We start from the raw sequence: 11,910 nt of genomic DNA on the forward strand, positions 1-11,910 counted from the left end.
AGCATTTCCTTCATTTAACTACTGTATAGGTTTGCGCTGAGGGGAAGTGGCTAGAGTGAATGGTCCCCAGGAACAATTGGGAACGTTCTTAGTGACTTGTGGAATGAGATGAAGATTTAGATAATAGAAGAAGAAAAATCTTCTTCGCTCCCTGAAAAGCGCCCAGAGGCTTGGGGCCAGAGGTATTTACCCAGTCATCTTTCTGGAAGTAGTCAAATGCAAACAACAAATCCAAAATTGAAAGTATTTTGAGTGTATCAACAGAAATTATATTAGATACATTCACAAATAAATGCTTTTTTAAAAATTCAAACAGAAAGTCACAAAAATTATAATCACCCTCATCAGTTCACTTAGTCCCATGTAATTAATTTTTTTCATCTTGATCTTTTGTTAGCACTTTTATGAATTCATCAGTTTTCCATTAGAGTTCTGAAAATGCTTATTCATTCAGTTCAGCAGTATAGTCAGTTACCAGAAACCTGTACTTGTCAGTCTTTTCCATGAATTCCTTGAAGATGAAACCCTTTTATAATAAATGCTTTTATATGCATCAAAATTTTCAAACAGTTGGAGTTTATGGGAAAATATTTGTTTTACTGTAGAAATGCCCTATTCCAAATGTTCATTAAAGAAAGGCATGGAACTCTTTCCTTATAAGCAAGACAATGTACCTTTATCATAAAGAGTTATCATCCAGATTTGCAAATTATCCTAATCACCTTCTCCACCCTCAAATATTTCTTTTATTTGTGGCAATATTTTTTCTTTCTCTTACTGATTCTTAAAAATGAAGGTAAGTATTGCTGTGTTGCAATATTCACCAGCCCGTTGAAATTTTTTTTTTTATAGTTAATAGAGAAAAATGACCTAAGATTTTTAGTCAAATACTTCTATGCCTAATCATTAATTATCATTGTATCATTACAAGGACATACTATCTTGACTGAGGTCCAGTTTTCCTTAGAGATGACCTGTTTATACCTTGAAATATCTGTTTATTTCTGCTCTCAGCTTCTTTGATTAGTGCAAATTTTCCCAATTTTTCAATTTTTCGAATAATATTTCTCTGTTGCTCTGTCTTATCCCTTTCTCCATATCCTCTTTACTCCTCTATGCCTTCCAGTATACCCAATCCTATTTTTAATTACATTACGTTTTATAATACAATATTTCATAGTATTTCAGTAAAGTTTCAAATTGTTCAAATTCTGTGCATTAATAGTTTTATTGTTGAAGAACTGTCTGACAGTTTGGATAAATTTTGGGAGTCGGCTGGCTTAGGTGACAAATAAAGAATTCTGCTGGGTATTTCATTTTATTTTACTTTTTAAAGACAACTGACTACCTAATGGATACGTTTTCTCAAAATCTGATGGTAACAGGCAGCCACTGCTAATACAACCCGATAAATCTGAATTGGAATCTTTTCATTTTGTCTTTACATCTTATTGAGCTCACCAATAGGACTGATTTAAATTCTCTGTGGGGACTTAAATCCCATCTGCAAGAATATTTTGTCCAGTTTTATCTCGTTTTATGTGAATGAAGTCCATAGTTTACTCAAATTTCCTTACTTTTTACCTAATGTCCTTTTTCTGTTCCAGGATCCCATCTAGGATAAACACATTACATTAAGTTGTCATATTTCTTTAGTCTCCTTTTGGCTATATAGTTTCTCACACTTGTTTTTGATGACCTTGAAAGTTTTTAGGGATATGGATCAGATAATTTGTAGAATGTCTCTCAATTGGGAGTTGTCTGATGTTCTTCTCATGATAATACTGGGGTTGTGGGTTTGGGGAAGGAGGACCACAGAGGTAAAGCCCTATTTTAATCACAGAATATCTAGTTGATGTTAAACCTGATCACCTGGCTGAGGTGGTATTTGCAGTAAAGGTACTTTTTATTTTGTACTCCTCTTTCTATAAAGAGGATGTAAGTTTTATTCACAGCCCACACTTAAGGGGTGGAGAGTTTGGCTCCATCTCCTTGAGGGTGGAGCACCTACACAAAAGATTTGAGATTTGTCTGCAAGGAAGATTTGTCCATTCTCCTGTATCTATTTTTCTTCATTTAGTCATTTATTTATATCAGTATGGGCTCATGGATATTTATTTTGTACTTTGGGTTATAATCCAATACTACTATATTTATTTTGCTGCCGGAACTGTTCAGCTTTGGCCATGGGCAAGTCTTTCTGTTGGCTTCTATATTCCTTGACATACTCCCATCATTACCTTCCTCCCTCCCTCCTCCCTCCCTCCCTTCCTTCCTTCCTTCCTTCCTGGCATGGCAAAATACTGCATGCTCATCTTGTTTATTTCATCCCCCAGTCCTAGAATCAACAGTTTCTCCCAGGGACCCTGTTTGCCTTTTTGGAGACTGGTGTTAGGAACAAAGATCTGGACATTAGATTGATAGTTGATACTGGGGTGTTTCTTTTAGACATTCTCAGCTGACAGAGCAAGCTGTATGTACACATCTATACATGTTTCTATATGTAACCATCTGTATCTATGTTAAGCTCAACATGAGTTCATACTGATGTCCCTAACTCTAATCCACTAACAGCCAACTTAATTTTAACTAAAATGGTTTATGTGGGAAAAACATGAGGAGAAGGAAGAACAGGCAAAACAGTGTCCCTGCTTTGGGGTGGATGAGACCAGAGAGGACACTGAACTCCCAAAGGATGTAAACAAGGGCTCCAATGGAGGAAGAAACTATTAATACATCCTTTAGTAACAATTTTCAGGTTTACTATTAATAGGGTTATACTTCAAACATTTTTAGGGTAACATGCAGCAAAGGAATACTTTGCAACAGAAGTCCAATATCTTTTCAGTTGGACTTTTCAAAGTCCAATATCTTTTCAATAGGAGAGATGTCAGGATTCTGTAGCCTGAGAGGGAGACTTCAAACACAGCTCTATTGGGAGGAGGCTATAAGACAAAGCATCCCAGCCTAGTCCGATCTTGCTTCTCTAGGCCATTGATCCTGATGACCACTGGAAGTTCCTATAAGAGGGGTAGTGAGGGGTGGTTGTAGCTACAGTTCACCTAATAGTTCAATGTCCTGTAGGAATAGTAGGAAAGAACATGGGACTTGGAATAGAAAGAAATGGATTTGAGGGTCACCTCCACCATTTGTTAGTAATATAAATATCCTAATATCTCTAAACCTTGGTTTTCTCATTTGTAAAATAAGATAATAATAATTTCTATAATATTTATGTTTTAGGGGCAGTGTAATGATCAAGAAAGCTAACATATGTGAAAGTAATTTGTGAACTGAAAAAACAATGCGGAAAGTATTCTTATTTATATTCCTCACAGTAGGAGATCACACATATGTAGGTAGTTGCAGGTGATATAGCATGGTGGTCAAGAAAGTGAATTCTGGAAAGAGACTGCTTAGGTTAAAATCCCAATGACACAGTTTACTAATTGTGTAAAGTTGGTCCAGAAACAATTTCACTGAGATTCAGTTTTCTCCTAGATAAATGAGGTTCATTTATCCCATAAACTCATTGTGAGAATCTGGTGGGAGAATGTCTCGTACATGGAAAACACTCAATATCAGTTTGGTGAACCCCAAATAATTAATTCACAAGAGAACTGAGAAATAAAGCCATCCTCATGTTAACTTTCCGTGGATTTTAGTTTAATCATCTATGGAGTGGGGAGGGGGTTTGTACAGTTGCTAACTTCCTTTTCAGCTCTAAACCTCAAATTCTGAATCTCTGTTTCCTTGAAATGCTGATTGAGGCATGGGAAATGCACTCCCAGTTCATAATGCAGAACCTGGGTAAATTTCTTGAAGTAAGCTAGAGGGATTGGCCCCTCAATTTAGCTATGATGCATTCCCCCCACTTCAGTGATCAGAGAAGTCTACAGTAGGAAAGACCCTCACTTACACAGGCCCCTTCCAAATCTCTGGGAGGGGCCTTGGCAATGTGTAAAATCTGCAAAAACAAGACATTTTAATTGCAATCAGTGGATTGCTATTTCCACTTTGACTTTCCCTCCTGTCAGATGGTATGGGAGGGACATTGAACATTTTTGAGAGATGGTGAAAGGGAAGGTGATCCAGGAATTTAGTGCAGATTGAGATAGTAGGATGTATTTATGTGTTCACCATTACAGATGTTCCTCCACCTAGAGTGGGGCTATGTCCCAATAAATCCATCATAAATTGAAAATACCATAAGTTGAAAATGCATTTAATACACTTAACCTACCAAATATCACAGCTTAGCCTGGCCTCATGCTCAGGACACTTACACCAGTTAACAGTTGGGCAAAATCATCTAACACAAAGCCTACGTTATAATAAAGTGTTGAATATCTCATGTAAGGTATTCACTGCTGTGCTGAAAGTGAAAAACAGAGTGGGTGTCTGGGTACAGCACGGTTGCATGTGTATTGGTTGTTCACCCTCGTGGTCACGTAGCCGACTGGGAGCTGCAGCTCACTGTCTCTGCCCAGCATCACAAGAGTGTATCTTACCAAATGTCACTAGTCTGGGAAAAGATGAAAATTCAAAATTTGAAGTAACATTTCTACTGAATGCATGTTGCTTGTATCACTGTGAGTTAGAAAAATTGTAAGTCATCGAAAAATTGTTAAGTCGAACCAACATAAGTCAGGGATTGTATGCACTTCCAAGTGGTTGCTAGTCCCCCGCAGTGAAAGAAGGACCAACAGAAATATTCTGACTTCCCACTGTGCTGACTCACACAAAATAGAGATAAGAAGGTGTAGGAATGGAAGTTATATTATCATATGAGTGTGTACCATTGAAACAGTTCCTGAAGAACATGGAGGTATTTAAGATGGTTCTCTGCACAAGAAAATTTGAAATCTTACAGCTCATATATGAAAGAACTTACGGAGCTTCTCTCAAATATGCATATCACCCACACATACAAGTTGGGAAGCTGAAAGAAATGTTCTAAGCTACAACAATAAAAAACCCAAATTTTGATCAATCATGTTAAAAGAAAGACTAGAAAGACTAATATTTTTTTTCTCTAGAAAATAGTGTTACAAAAACTTTGCCATCATGCTAATTGAAAACTATGAAGCCAAAATTTCAGGGAAAAGAGTATTAGGGAGGTGTGTATTTGTCAGTTATTTAGTTAAAATTATGTGATTTTCATGGGTTATTTATGTTTGTGGTATTGCTAGCTTTTTAATATTTGTAATTTTATGCACCAGAGAATGTGTATCTGCTCCTGTGTGTACCCCACATTTGCTTCTTTGAGGATCCTGCCAAGTCTCTTAGAAGAGGCGGTGGGAGTAGATGGATTTCTCTGATGTATAAAGATGCAAGACTGAATTAAGATTTCCTTTTAGATCCTTTGTATTTCAGGAATCTTCTCCATGAAACGAAGAGTTGAGCCTCTCAGAGCTTCCTTCTGTTTGTACGGCTCCTTCCCTACTGGCTTAGAAGAAGCTGGTGGCTCCCAAGAGCTCAACTTGCTCCCTGGAGCCACTCAGGCAATTGACTTGGACTTGTATGTTCCAGTTGTGCTGACGGATTCCACGATGCATTCATCGTTCATTCATTCATCAGCAAAATATTTACTGTTATGTGTAAGGTGACCTCTGCACTCATATGTTTTTTCCTTAGAACAAATGCTTTGAGGTTTGTGCAACGGAAGAACTGGCACTGTATGAAAATTTGACTATTTGATTATTTAAGCACATTGTCACTTATCGATATGGGTCTGAAATCTGCAGAAATTTAGAAACTCTTCTGGTATCTTACCTCCTAACCTGGCTTTTCTTGAAATCATACAGATTCCTGATAGCAATTTAGCAATCTCTACCCCAAATATCTTTACTCCAATGGCAGAATCTGAGGGTTTATTTGAGCTAAATGCATCTCCTAATAAAAATGCAATTTATTAAAGTGATTTAAAAACTGCCAAATTATTTTGGAAAATAATGTATTGTTGATCGAAACATCTGAATCACAATTTAAGTGGTCAAGTTCTCTATTCCAGGGTAGACCTGGTGATTTTGTATGTATGCATGCATGCATGCACATATATATGTGCACACATATATGCATTCATGTGTACATGTGAATTTCATATTTACATACATACACATCTAAATACATACATATACATATATAGTATATCTAATTACTGTATACGTGCACTTTGTAAAACTTAAGAATTACTGTACCCATCCTTAGAGGGAATAATCTATTAAAATATGGTTTAGGATCAACTTAATAGCTTTAGTAGAGAAAAAAATATTACCTGTGTCCTATGATCTACGTGGATTTTACTATTTAGGAATACATACACTTGTTTGCTCAGTGGCTTTGTATATCTCCCAAGAGTAGGGTGCCGGGTGGTAGGTGCCAACACTAAGCAAAAAATTTGCTGTCACCTATAAATATTTCAAAGGGGACAACATCAGTCCCCAGTATCCAAATTCTTGTCCAGCTCTGCCCCTAAGCAAGGAGTGAATGGAAGGCATATGCTTTAGGTGAGGGACTATCAGAGCCCATCTCTGGCATCCAGGCAGCAAATAGTGGCAAATGAGTCTGAGCTGTGGATCAGCTGGAGGGTAATTGATCATTCTACCCTCTAACCACAGCAGGTGACATCAACCTGTTATCACAATAGCCTAGTTGAAAATGAACAGGAGGTTGTGCCTGTCTCCCAGAATCCCCTTCACGTCGGAGGTGCTCTCCTGTTCACTCTCCCATATACCCTACTGAGAAGCTCTACCATGAGGGCCCAAGGGTAACAAATAATTTCTGAAGTTGTAGCTTACTGTAAGCTTTCATGCACTTACTCTTCTGAAGAAAATGAATTTACTACATAGAATCGCACTCCTCTTAAAATATCCCTGGCTCTCCACAACCTACAGATATATAACAAGCCAAAAAGTACTGATGGACGCTGATCTATTAAACCATTTCCCCGAAATACCTATAGTGTTTTCATATGAAACAGAAAAAAATCACTAAAGCTATGGTTTGCCAGACAATTACTTTGTCAAATCTCAAGAAATTGCATAATAAATTGTATACATGCATCAAACATGAACAGCAGAGTATAACAAGCTATATCTTTCCAGCCCACTTGCTCTTTCATCCAAACAGCAGCTTTTGTTTTCAAGAACAATTCTATATCCCTTTTGAAGGCTTTCATAAAATATGGCTATACATTTATCTATCAAACTAAGTAGAAATAATTGAAACACTTAATATGCACAGTAATAGGGAAACACATGAATAACTTCATTATTAATGTCTATCGATTATTTATGTTTTCAAATAGGCAAATGTAGCTGCTAGTATTTTGATCATTTAAATCTCTGTGTATTTTGGTTTTACCTGTTTATTGGCAAATTTGCAATCTACATTATGGGCATTTTTATTGCTTTACACACTTACTTGACATGTACATAACTGAGGTCAGTTTACCAACTGACTAGTGTTTACTCAATTTGATTACTACGTTACATGTCTGAGCTTATTTTTCCAAAGGGAAAATTAACTGTACAAGGAAGCCCAGTAAATCTTTACTTAAAAATTCCAAACTTTAGATTGATTTCAGCAGTGAGTTTGTATTGATCTCAAAAGCTTTGCGTTCCTAACTAAAAACTAATCTTTATTTCACCTTTTAGTGACTGCAGTCATAAATAAGCTCACTCCTACCCATGTAGAGTGGATTAATGGTTATTGGAGATTGGGGCTTCCAACTGAGTCTGGGAAACCTTAACCTTTGGAGGAAAACATAAAGGCACTTACCCCTTGTCAACTATAATCCGTGGGTCCATTTTTGACATTTACCTGAGTGTTAAAGAGGAAGCAGAGCAAGGACCGGGGAATAAAGCTCTAGAGATTCTGCTTGGCTGTTAATCACTCACTGTTAGATTGACTGCTGTACCTGATCCAGCTGCTTCCGGCCATCAGAGTCACCAAAAGGCATGGCCCCTCCACTCCACTCTGGAACCCAGGTAAACTCCTCCCGGGGAAGGCTTTTACCGCCTGCCTTCGAGGAGGGGCTTATTGTGTTGCTAAAACCCGTCTGTTATTATTCTTCCAAATTTGCTGTACTGATGGAGCAAACATTTTGGGAAGTGTGTCCAACCCATTTGCAAGATCTAATTATAGAGGATAAAAGAGTTAAAAGGGAACAGAAGAGAATTTGTTATCAAGGGGTGATCAATAACATTCCAGGCAGTGGCGGACAGATGGCTGACAAATGGTAAGGAAGCTGTAAAGCTGGGTTTCTCAAAGCATGGTCCTTGGTACCTCTCGAATCACAATAACCGAATTAGAGTGTGAACTTAGAATCTCCTGGGCGCCAGCATCCCAGACTACAACAAGCACTCCAACAACATGTTCCCCAAGTGTGAGACCCACAGTTGTAATGTGGGTGTGTTTTATCCCTTTATCACTTTCTGTGATGGAAAGTAAAAATTTTGATTTTCTTGGACCCGATGGCAGACATTACTATTAGGTAACCCAATAGCCATACTTTTCTTTCTATTTAATAATGAAGCCTTAATTTTCACCTAAGCTCCTTTTTTATCATTTCCCAGCGTTTCCCAATTATCATTTCCCAGCGTTCCTCACAGCTAGGCGCAAGAGGGGTTTTTGCGTAGCGCTTATAAAATGTCTCCTTTAAAAATGGGAGCATGCCCTTTTTCTTCCTTTTCTCCAATCTGTCACCTAAAACGTGCCTCTATTAGCTGGAGCCTCAGCAGCACATCCTGGACCCTGATGACAAGGCTGATGGGATTGGTGGGTCAGAGAGCTTGCCAGGGTCTGGGTCCCTGATGGTTTCATGAAACCACCACACTGGTCCTCGACTGCATATGACTGGATCTTTTTTACATGACAGAATAAAACCTGCGTGTTTAATCCCTTACTGGGAAAGGGGAGCCACTGCAATTCATAGCTGAATGAGATTACTAACTGGTACAGACACCATTTAAGACTATGGGTTAACTTCAGGCAGAATTCTCCCACTGCAGATGACCCCAACTTTCCCCCCGAAGCGTTATTTTTGTCTGTGAGGGTGAAAGCTGTGTCTGAACAGAACAGTGTTATGTTTTTGAGCTCTGGAGTCAGAGGGGTGCTCCTGGTCCTGCTTCAAATTTCAGGAAGGTATGTGTGTTCCTGCCTCTTGTCCACAGAAAGGTGATAGGTTTGCAGTGGCTAGGTGGCCAAAGGGGTTCTAAGGAGGGTGGCAGCCCCAAGGACAGACATGTGTGCAAGAATCTAGATTGCCTGTTAAAGCAATTGATTACTTAGTGGTGCCCTCCATGCTCCATGAAGCTAACCTTTATCAGACTTAAGGCTAGGACTGTTACATATGGATGAAATGCAGTGTCTTAAAAACATTCGAAGCTTACTTAAAGTGTCCCTTTTACCTTGAGAAGTAGAGATTGTATTTCTTTCCTCCCGTTAATGTTTTTATTTTTTGTTTCCAAATCTGATGCTATCAAGTCATTATCTTTGAGTAGTTATAGCATTTCCAACACTTACTGTCAAGACTCTTTAAGATAACATGCAAATACAGCAGGCAACATAAGATTGTCTTTCCTTCACCGATGCTGGCTCAGTTATTGAAATCATTTATTAGAGGGTTTTTCCCATTTCCCTTTTCTCTCTCATTCTGCTATAAATGCAGTTATAACTTTTAACATGCTTACCTTTATAGATACATTGATTAATGGGATGGCTATAGATCCACTTGCAGGATAATTTGTTATTAAATTTCGCATCCAACATCCAGTGTGACCCTGGTTATGTTAGAACAGGGATTCTCAAAGTGTGGTCCCTGGGCCAGCAGCATCAACATCACCTGAGAACTTGTTAGAAATGCAAATTCTTGGACTCCATCCCAGACCCACTGTATCAGAAACCCTGGAGGTGGGGCTCAGCAATTGGTGTTTTTACAAGCCTTCTAGGTAATTCTGAGGCTCATTCAAGTTTGAGAACGAGTGTTTCAGAGTAAGTAAGTCTAGTCATATCTTCAAATCCACACACCAAGAATGCTTAAAAGTTAATATTCCTTAATGGTTCCTCACAAGTGAAATCTTAGAGGGATGCCTACATGTTGGCTGGTAAAATAATATTATTTAATGAATGAACATCTAAATGAATAATATTTAAGTGTGATTTGCCAATGAATTAGGGGGAAAAATCTATGGAGTATTAGGGCAAACTCATTTGAATGGAGAGGAAACTAAATGAAAAAATGTTCCCATTTTCTAATTATATATTAGACGCTAAGACATTTGACAAAGGTTAATACTCACTGACTTACAGACGCACTCGAGACTGACTTATTGTCTTCATTTTAATAGAAACACAAACTCAAGATAGCCATGGGTCATACTCACGAGGCCAATCTTCTTTCTGTGTTATTATTAACTACTATTAGATGGGAGAGTATAATTTTTCAAGAACATAAATATAATATTTAGGAATTTGTTTAAGTGATCCTTAAATCCATTTCTAAACTATAATCTAAGTTAGGATATTATGCTCCATTAGTTTACTGGATATGGCTTAAATAGTATTTTTTAAAAAAATTATATTAAAATTAAAAATTATCTTTAGAAAATGGGAGAAAATAAAGAATCTCTTTAAAACAACCTAGCACCTAGATAAGTGCTAAGTTTATTAAACTTAGCACTTATTAGCATTAGCCAAATACCTTTACTAATATTCCAGGATTGTCATTCTAACCAGATATTTCAGGGTTTGATAATAGTCTCTCTTAGCTCTGAGACTTTTAAAAAGTAGCATCAATCCTAAGACTCTTAATCTTTTCATAAGCTTTCCAAAAAGAGCAAATCCCAAACCACAGTGTTTTGAAGCAAACTTCTGATAAAGAATTTGGAGCATTTTCAATAAGAATAACTTAAAATTAAATTTCCAGGAGTGTGCTTTAGAGGAAAAGATTCAAGCTTTGGAGTTAGAAAACCGGGCTTGAGATCCACCTCTGTAACTTACAAGCTATAAGGCCAAGTTACGTATCGCACTGAGCCTAAGTTTCCTCATCTGTAAGTTGGGAGTGATATTAATACCTGCCTCATAGAGTTTTTGTTAATATCAAACAGAACTATGTGTGTTGATTTTCCAGCCTAGAGACTGGCAAATAGAAAATCCTTGATATAGACTCTCTCTTATTATGATGAGAGAAAATACAAATGTACATGAAATAATTTGTAAAACATAAAAGAATGCCTAAACGTTGGTTGATATATGAGTTTTTGCCAGAAACGAAGTGAAACAATTATAGTTAGAGGATCACTCCAAGCACACATTTGGGAAATTCAAACCAGTTTGACTACATGACTTTCTTCAGCTGGTGCACTGAAGATTCGCACCAAATCTGAGGAAATACCAAGGTCCTCCACTAACTGATAGGAGAGAAAGCATTCATCACACAATTCCCTAGTAATTCAAAAGAAAGCTGTTCTTGAATTCTGGTATGCTAAAAGGCAAGTAACTAAACAGGCACATCCAGATAGCCTACAAGTCTTTCAGCAACATGACTGTGGCATTGAGTTTTTTAAGAGAAAAATAAAGATAACAAAGAAAGTGAGTGACGGTGTCCAAATATGATCTTGCCTTAGGTTCTTAGATAATTTCCACATCACCATTCTCTACTTCCCCTAAAGGAACAATAATAAAATAAGGGTAAACTGATATCACCCTGGAAGACAACTGCCCCGATATCCTTCAACTCAATGAACCCTAGTCTTTCCTAAACACTTCCGAAGTGTAGTGTGCTGGGATTTTAAAGATGAAGAAAATACAGTATCTGCTCTGGAATTGTTCAGTAATCCAACTCTGCAGGACTTAAGAGAAGGACGGGTAATCGTTGAACTGTGTAGTTATTGAAAATAATCAGGC

The sequence above is a fragment of the Grampus griseus genome, assembly GCF_964374135.1.
Source record: "Grampus griseus genome assembly, chromosome: 12".
NCBI lineage: Eukaryota > Metazoa > Chordata > Mammalia > Artiodactyla > Delphinidae > Grampus > Grampus griseus.